General features: G+C 32.6%; 1 protein-coding gene across 4 annotated transcripts in view; it reads left to right on the top strand.

The window, feature by feature from the left end:
* LOC127731602 (E3 ubiquitin-protein ligase TRIM71-like) overlaps positions 1–9,242 on the top strand; it is a 402,197-nt gene that overhangs the window by 73,038 nt on the left and 319,917 nt on the right. The gene's annotated exons all lie outside the window — the stretch shown is intronic.

The following is a 9,242-nucleotide window of genomic DNA, read 5'->3' as shown; positions in this document are numbered from 1 at the left end:
TTGTGGCGACTTTCTGTTTGCCAAAAGTTCAAAATATTACAACTCTGATTGTACAAGGAAAATGTTCGTAAAAGTTTACTTGGCTTGATTGAAAGAAATGATTAGTTATGTTTCAGTGTTGTTATGATATTGTTATTATCATGTTTATTTATCTTGGCCTACTTTGTTTTGTGTGGCCTTATAATATGTATAATATGCTTATATCATATTCATAGTTGTTTACAAAATAATGTTATAATTGTGCAGTTTAGAAATCAATGGAACAATCATAGATACTGATGGAATAATTCTGAAATGATCATAATATACGATGTGTAATTTAAACTTCTACCGTATTCTAGGACTTTCCGTTCTACAGTGTTCTAGAAGTTTCCGTGACAACTACATATACAGATACCGAAATTAGACTTTTTTAGACATTATTTTACTTGGATTCACAGAAGTTCTCTGAAGATGTTGTATTGACACTGTATTCACCTTAACTACATCATACTAGATTGGTCATATTCCGTACAGTTTAGAGAAGAATTCCGGATAAAGAAAAGACAAAGGATCGGGCATATAATATAACAGTTAAGTTAACATTTCAATTTGTATAATGTTTCTTGTAAACTTGTGTATAATAAATCTTGTTAAATTTTATTATTGATTTGTGTCTTTTGTTGGCTACAAGTTAAAGGTGATTTCTGGCCGTATCCGAAATTGGGGACTCATCCGGGAAAATGTTAATATCAGATTTTCTGTATTTATAGAATTAGAATTAGCCAACACAATTCTACAAAATGGCATTTGATGCCGGTAAATTTTTGAAGACGCCAGACATGTAAAGGTTTGATGACTTAAAGAAAGAGGAATTAATGTGGCTTTCTAAACATCTAAAAATTGATTTTACAGTATCCATGAGAATCAAAATTTGGTAATAGAAAATAAGTTGACGCTGAAATTCTAGATGAAGAGGTTCTTGTACTTGAGGTACAAAATGTTGATGCTTTTAGATTAAAACAGCTTGCATTAGAACATGATTTCAAATTAAAACAATTGGGGAAAAAATGGAAAACGAAGTTAAAATACAACAATTGGAAAAAGAAAAAGATGAATTTAAATTAAAACAGCTATAACTTAAAATTAGGTTAAGGTTAGATATGGAGAAAATAAAAATTGAAATGATCAAAGTGAAAGCAACACTAATGAAGAGTCAAAATCAGAATATGTTGATGCAGCAAAAAATATACGTTTGGTTCCCAGATTTTGTGAAAAAAAAAACAGTTGATAAATATTTTCCACAATTTGGGAAAATTGCTCAAAGCCTTATTGGACTACAATGCTGCAAAATGTTTTGTGAGGGCAAGGCTGCTAAAATTTACTCCTCACTTTCATCAGAAAAAAAGTTCTGATTATGACACTGTAAAACAGGAAGTTTTGAAAGCTAATAAGCTAGTGCCAGAAGCATATAGACAGAAATTTAGGTCTTATCAAAAGTTTGATTCACAAACCTATGTTGAATTTGCTAGGGAAAAAGAAGATGTATTTGAGAAATGGCTTACGTCAAAGAAAATAGATAACAATTTTGATAATATAAGACAATTGATGTTATTTGAAGAGTTCAAGCTGTGTGTTCATAAAGACTTAAAACACATTTAGATGACAAAACTGTTGAGACATTACAAGATGCCGCTGTTATTTCCGATAATTATACCCTTTCACATACAAGAAATTTCAAAGGTCAAAATTTTAATACTTCGAGCGGAAATTACAAAAATCATAGTACTGAGCGTACTGATAATAAGCCTTTTGCACAGAATAAGGGTCAATTCAGTAATAATATGTCTAGTCCAAAATGTTATACTTTTGAGAAGAAGTCACAACTTGTGCTTATTGTAAGAAAAATGGTCACTTGATAGCTGATTGTTTTAAACTCTAGAAGAAGAATGAAAGAGATAATAAACCCAAATCCAGTGCTTGTAAGACACCCTTTGTTACCTATAAGTTATAATGTTCTGCTAGTCAGGCTTTTAAGTCCAGTTTTTGTGATTACATGGAGAATTGTAAACCCTTTATGTCTGATGGGTTTATTTCTTTTGTTGATAATACTACTCCTCATCCCATTAAAATGTTATGGAACACTGGAGCTTCTCAGCCTTTGTTATTAGAAGGTGTGCTGCCTTTGTCCGAGGAGACTTCTATTGGTGCCTCCGTTTTGTTACAGGGGTGGGAGTTAGGTTGTATAGATGTTCCTCTCCAACGTATTTATCTGAAGTCAGATTTAATTACTGGACCTGTGGGTGTTCGTCCTAATCTCCCTTATTGCTGGGAAAGATCTATCGAGGAACAAAGTGGTTGCTGAACCAATTGTTACCAGTGAACCGGTTGTGGGTGTTACATCACACGAGGATGATGCTGAACTGTATCCAGCTTGTGTTGTTACTAGGGCGCTGGCAAGAAAATAACAAAATGAGGATTTGCAAGAAGACCAGTATGATTATATGTATCTTTCTGACACTTTCCTCGCCGACATTGACGGTTCCTGTGGCTCAGAAAAGGCCATGATAAGACCACCTATTACTAACAAACATGTAATTATGCAATGGCCTGAAGTGAACAGCCATTCATTAGCCAGAAGAAAATTGGTGGAAGAAAACAATAAAGACCCTGAGGTTCTTCAGCTCAGCAAGAGGGCTCAACCACAGGAGGAAGCAGAGAAAGTGGCCAAATACTTCTACCATCAAGACGGCATTTTAGTGAGGAAATGGAGGTCCCTGATGCTATCCCAGATGAAGAATGGAGAGTGGTATACCAAGTGGAGATGACTAAAGTGTATAGGCAAGCAATTATTGGTCTTTCCCATGACACCCCCTTGGCTGGACATTTAGGTATAAGGAAGACTTGCCTTAAGATCTTGCAGCATTTCTACTGACCCAGACTCAAGGATGATGTCACACAATACTGCAAATCATGCCATATATGCCAGGTTGTTGGCAAGCTTAATCATAAAATACCACCAGCACCACTTCTGCCAATTCCAGCCTTTGAAAAACCTTTCAGTCGAGTATTGATTAATTTCGTTGGACCTTTATCAAAGACAAAGACTGGAAATGCGTATTTATTGACGATCATGTGTACATCCACTCGCTTTCCTGAGGCTATTCCGTTAAGGAATATCAAGATACCATCTATTGTGAAAGCTCTTATAAAATTGTTCACGTTAGTAGGACTTCCTAAATCTTTACAGTCCGACCAGGGTTCAAGTTTCATGTCGGGTTTATTTCAGCAGGTCGTTTACCAGTTAGGGATTGCTCATTATAGGTCAAGTGCTTATCATCCAGAATCTCCAGGTGCCTTAAAACGTTTTCATCAAACATTGAAGAACATGATTATAACTTTTTGTCTTCAATTTGACAGAGACTGGGATGATGGTGTTCACTTTCTACCTTTTGCGGTCCGAGAGCCTGTTCAAGAATCCCTTGGTTTTAGTTCCTTTGAGTTAGTATATTGTCATACTGTAATGGGACCTTTAAAATTGGTTAAGGAAAAATGGCTAACTGAACACACTGACTTGAATCTTCTAGACTATGTATCTAGATTTAAAGAAAAAATGTATACTGCTTGTCAAATTGCTCAGAAAAACTTAAAAACTGTTCCATATAAGATGAAAATATGGTATGATAAAGATGCCAGGGACAGATGTTTTGAGCCTAGTGATAAGGTACTTGTATGTTTGCCAGTCCCTGAATATCCTTTATCGGCTAAATACTGTGATCCTTATACAATAGAGAGTAAAATCAATGATTTAAATTATATTGTAAGAACTCCAGGTCGGCGCAAACAAAATAGAGTGTGTCATATTAATATGTTAAAACCATATTCTGAGCATACTAATGAAGGTGAGAGTAAACCAGTTAAGGAGGGAGGTGTTATGATACTATTATCATCATGTTTATTTATCTTAGCCTAATTTGTTTTGTGTGGCCTTATACTATGTATCATATGTTTACATCATATTTATAGTTGTTTACAGAATAATGTTATAATTGTGCAGTTTAGAAATCACTGTAACAAACTTAAATACTGATGGAATGATTAGAACTTTCTATTTGACTTACATAATAATTCTGGAATGATTATAATATACGATGTGTAATTTAAACTTCTACCGTATTCTAGAAGTTTCCATTCTAAAGTTTTCTAGGAGTTTCCATTCTACAGTGGTCTAGAAGTTTCCTTGACAACTATATATACAGATACCGAAATTAGACTTGTTTAGACATTCATTTACTTGGATTCACAGACGTTCTCTGGAGTTGTTGGATTGACACTTTATTTACGTTAACTACATCATACTAGATTGGACATATTCTGTACAGTTAAGAGAAGAATTTCAGATAAAGAAATGACAAAGGACCGGACATATAATTTAACAGTTAAGTTAACATTTCAATTTGTATAATATTTCTTGTAAACTTGTGTATAATAAATCTTTGATTTGTGTCTTTTGTTGGCTACAAGTTAAAGGGATTTCTGGCCGTAACAATGTCATCTAAAATAATTGTATGCAGCGACGCAGTTCCAGGCACGGTATTGGCCTTGTATTAAACACGGAAGAGACACTTATTGACTAATCAAACACATGCATCAGTTGTTCGGATATCAGATAAAAAGTAAACGCTCAATGTTACCCATAATTTCTTAGAAGTAACATACCAACTGCTCCATCGTGTGGTGTATAATATCTTAGTAAACACTTGAAGCTCTTCCATGTTCACACTTTAAACACTTCATTAACACGGGTTTGCTCCTTACTGAAAACTTCCTCGAATAGAGTTATATACTTAAATTTTAGGAATTTATTGACCAATATGGTATGTATGTGTATCAACTCACTAGCGATATGGTTTCGCGGTCATAGTTCTTCTGATGAAATTATAATCGTCTAATTATGTCAGATTGTTACATTTTGACTTAGTGACACAGCATCCATTTCTTATACCTACGAATTTTCAAAATTAAAATATATATATTATTAATATTTTTAATCTGAAATAAAAATTTAAACACACAAAAATTAATGTGATAGTGAGAGAAAATGCCATGTAACCTCGATTACAGTCGTTCTTATTTGTAAACCAACTAGAACAAATTTGTTTTTCTGCTAGCAACAGCTTAACAATGGTTTTCAATATATTACCAAGACTCCAGTAGACACTGGTAAATAAGTTTCGGTGGCTTTCAAACTCTTTCTGGCTTTAACACTAACAGGGAACATAAAGAGCAGATATTACATACATGAGTCGGAGAAACGTGATTTGCTGCCGTGTACATATAAATGTATCGTGTTGCTCAGGATGTACAATAAATCAATAATACGTTGTATTTTGTGTCTGAGGAAAATAACTAGAGATTGTACATTAATTGGAACATACGCGTGGTCATCTGTGACAAAGAAATTCCATAACCGTAAAGTATTTCAAGCTGGCGTCAGTGAATCTTGAATATTTGAAGATATAATTTCATCGTTTCAAATAGGAACACAATCTTCAAAGGCTTCCTTGCAAGCAGACACTTACAAGTAAATCAATATTTGAAAATCGCATAAACAAGGAATTCAGAAATTAATGATGGCATATTTCATTGTGATTGTTGATTAATAAATATTTCAGGAAATACTATTGTCTCAGTTTAAATGCTATTTTTTTTATTTTGGCGAACTCTATCCTTTTGTAATATTGGAAATTTACAAAATGTTCCCATAGGCAAGCGCTACAGTATGTAACTACATATTAATGATACATTGGTAATTTTAAGAGAAGAACTGACAATACAAAGGCAAAAAAAAAGACGAAAAAAGGAAAACTTATCGAATTAAACTGTCTTGACAATTGTGGCGTCCTCATATGCTCTATAACATGGAAGGAGTACGACTTAATATCATATATCATTCATATCATAATCAGATGATAAAAACAACTTCATATGTAAATGGTTTATAATTTAGTAAGTTATACAAGATGAAGCATCAAACAGTAACAAAATGATAATGATGCCATGTGTAATCTTGAATTTTTCCTTGATTTATGAGAGAAAAAATCTGCTGAACGTGAAAACTCCATTCCCAAAATACTGTCGAAAATAAAAATGTTAAAAACATATTTTTTTTTTACCGAAAACAAGATTATTACTGTCGTGAGAAATAGAAAAAAAAAAAACCGCAGAGACTGAACAAATATCCCCAAAAAGAGTCAATCAAAGGAGACTACTGACGATATCCAAACAAAACTAATGTAAGAAACCAAGTAGCTATCAAGACAATACATCGATAATATATAACCTAGTTGTAAACTCATGTGCTACGGAGGAGTAAACATTTCCAACATGTATAATTTGGCCAATTTGTGCATATGCATGTCACATCAGGACATTACTATGCGGGTGTACATTATTCGATATTGGGTATTCATAAGAAGGCTAGTTGTACTTGATCAATGCTAAGTAACTGTAACTCACCCTCGATAGCGAAACTTTACCGGACACTTCAATCATTTGGACAATATTTGTATAACAACTCAAAAAAGAAATCTGCAACTAGTTGTATTTTTAAGACAATTATCATTGTCCATGCTTTGCTACTTTATTGAATGATGATTGATTAACTTACGACGCATCAGCACAAACAGGATATATCGCGTCCAGAGCTATTTTAAATATTATAACAAGACGTTTTTTTTTTAATCAAACAAAAGGTCTTTCAATGTACTAACACTTTAGTTTAAAGCGAAATTACTTATTCACAAATAAAATTTCATCAATAAGATAACCTGATAAAAACATTAAATCGTTTTAAACTAATACAACAAATTGGAATATATTCAAATTTCTTTTTAAAATGAAACAATTATTTCAACGGGAATATTATTAAATAAATCATACATATTATTTACATTATTTACATAACAATGTTTTTTTTTCGGATATCTGAAAAGTCAACATTCAATCACAATATGTTTAATTTTCCGTGGAAACCTATTGATTTTGTTTTGATTATTATTATTTGTTTTTTTTTTTCCTCCACTTTTTTTTCTTGCGAGAAGATTTTATTCCGCAAGATGTCGCTTTGATATTTTTTATTTGATATCGAACAGTTTTTACGCTTTTGAAACTGACACTGTTTAAATGAACACATTTCCTTGTAAGTGTTATCTCCACGAACACTGTTTTCCTTGTGATTGCTACTCGTAACTGTAAAAGAAACTGCCAAAATGTTTTGACCAAATTGCACGTTACATCTTTAGGTTGTCAAAATCAATTTTGACCGAAGCAATCCAGAGACTCCATACGAGAGTTATTTTCCCTTATATATTTGGTATAATTGAAATGTATTTGTAACTGGTAAACCATAAGTGACAGACACCTAAGGTATTTTGAAAAAAATGAAAATACGGTGAAGGTTAAAGGTCATGTTCTAAATTTTGATTATGGCTTATTTTGTCTTTTCCTCAGAAACCGTAAAAGATATCGACATTATATTTGACGAAATTGTTTTTTGCGACAAGTTGCAACACATACATTTTGGTTGAAAGGGTACGTTGATATTTAATAGTTTTCTCTTATATTTAAAATTAGCTGTGATATAAATCATTAACCATATATAGTAGAGACCTAGGGTCTTTTGATTTGAGGTCCTTGCTTTATGAGCTTGAAATTTAGTTCAAGGTCAAGGGTAAATATGACGTTCTAGATTTTGACCTTTGCAGCAAATTCATATTTTACATGATAAAGCTATTGGGTCTTATGCATAAGGTTGGTAGATATATGACCTTGAAAAGGTCAGTCGGAAGTGACTATTTGTTAACCGAAAGTAGCCAATTCCTGCACTGGTTTCATTTAACATTACCTAGAACCATACAATTTTGGAATCAGTGTGTGGTAACCTATCATATGGTACAAGAAGCGATTTTTTTTTAAACCGAAAGTTGTTATTTATCATCCTTATGTCAAGCAAAGTATATATTGACCATATATTTTTGGAATCGGTGTGACTAAAGCTATCATATGAGACCGAAAGTGACATTTTCTAAACCAGAAGTAGCAAATTATCTCTCTTATTTCAGACAATTGTTTATAAAAACCAAATGTTTTTAATCAGTATGAAGAAACTTATGATTGGACACCAATAGTAACTCTAAGTAAACTGAAAGTAGCTTCTTGTCAATTATTTAGAAATTTTATGTGGAAAGACCTTCACATAAAAGTTTTTAATAGTATACTTGCAATCGCAAGGTATACATACTGGTTGAATTTCATTTTTTAAAAGATATTTGTGTGTATGTCTAGCATGACCAATAGAGCATCTAGAAATAACAAACTTATCTTTTCTGTTTATAAATTTGTTTAAAGGTTTTCATAAAGTTGGTTTTATTTCATGCAATTTATTGTCGTTCCTTTTACTCCAAGCGTTTTTCCATACATCTAAAACATAATTTATTAGAGTTAAAATCATTATATGTTATTTCACATTTAGATATAGGGTCGGTCAGGGAATTCTTTGCTACCTGATCTGCAACTGTGTTTCCGTAAATGCCGGTATGACTTGGCACCCATAGAAATATAGTTCTTTATTTCTCAAATTTCTCATCACGTAAAGGATTTTTAGAATTAACGGGTTTTTAATTTTGGTATTTTGTATTGCATGAAGACATGTTAGCGAATCAGAACATATAATAAACTTTGATTTTTCAAAAGTAGCAATAAACTGCAAGGCCAGAATTATCGCCTTAACATCTGCAGTAAAGATGCTACTTTATAAATTGTTTTAATTCTGTGTACACCTTATTGATTTTATGATTTTAGAAAACAAGGATGACCGCCTTTTACACTGCTGGTAAATGAGTGTCTCACAATTTAGTTGTGACAGTTTTTCATCAAGTAGTCCCTTTTTCTTCTCAAATCTGTATTATTATTAACTTCTTGACATTAAGCCCGTTACTATCAGAAATGACTATGGACGACAACAATTAACCTGAAAAAAACAAAAAAAAAGAAGACAAGGGGCTATTAGTTGCTAAATGTGTACCTGTGCAGGTCAGATCAGGACATAACCACATTTGTGTACATTACTGATTTTGGGTATTAATAAGAAGACTAGTTGTACTCGATAAACAATAAGTAACTGTTACTCATAATCGGTTGCGGAACTATCCCGGACACTTTTTCATATAACAATTTTAACTTTACAACATGTCGTAATTAAG

The sequence above is a fragment of the Mytilus californianus genome, unplaced genomic scaffold, assembly GCF_021869535.1.
Source record: "Mytilus californianus isolate M0D057914Y unplaced genomic scaffold, xbMytCali1.0.p SCAF_20, whole genome shotgun sequence".
Taxonomy (NCBI): domain Eukaryota; kingdom Metazoa; phylum Mollusca; class Bivalvia; order Mytilida; family Mytilidae; genus Mytilus; species Mytilus californianus.
Note: the sequence above shows the minus strand (reverse complement) of the source record. Positions and strands in the feature narration are given on the sequence as shown.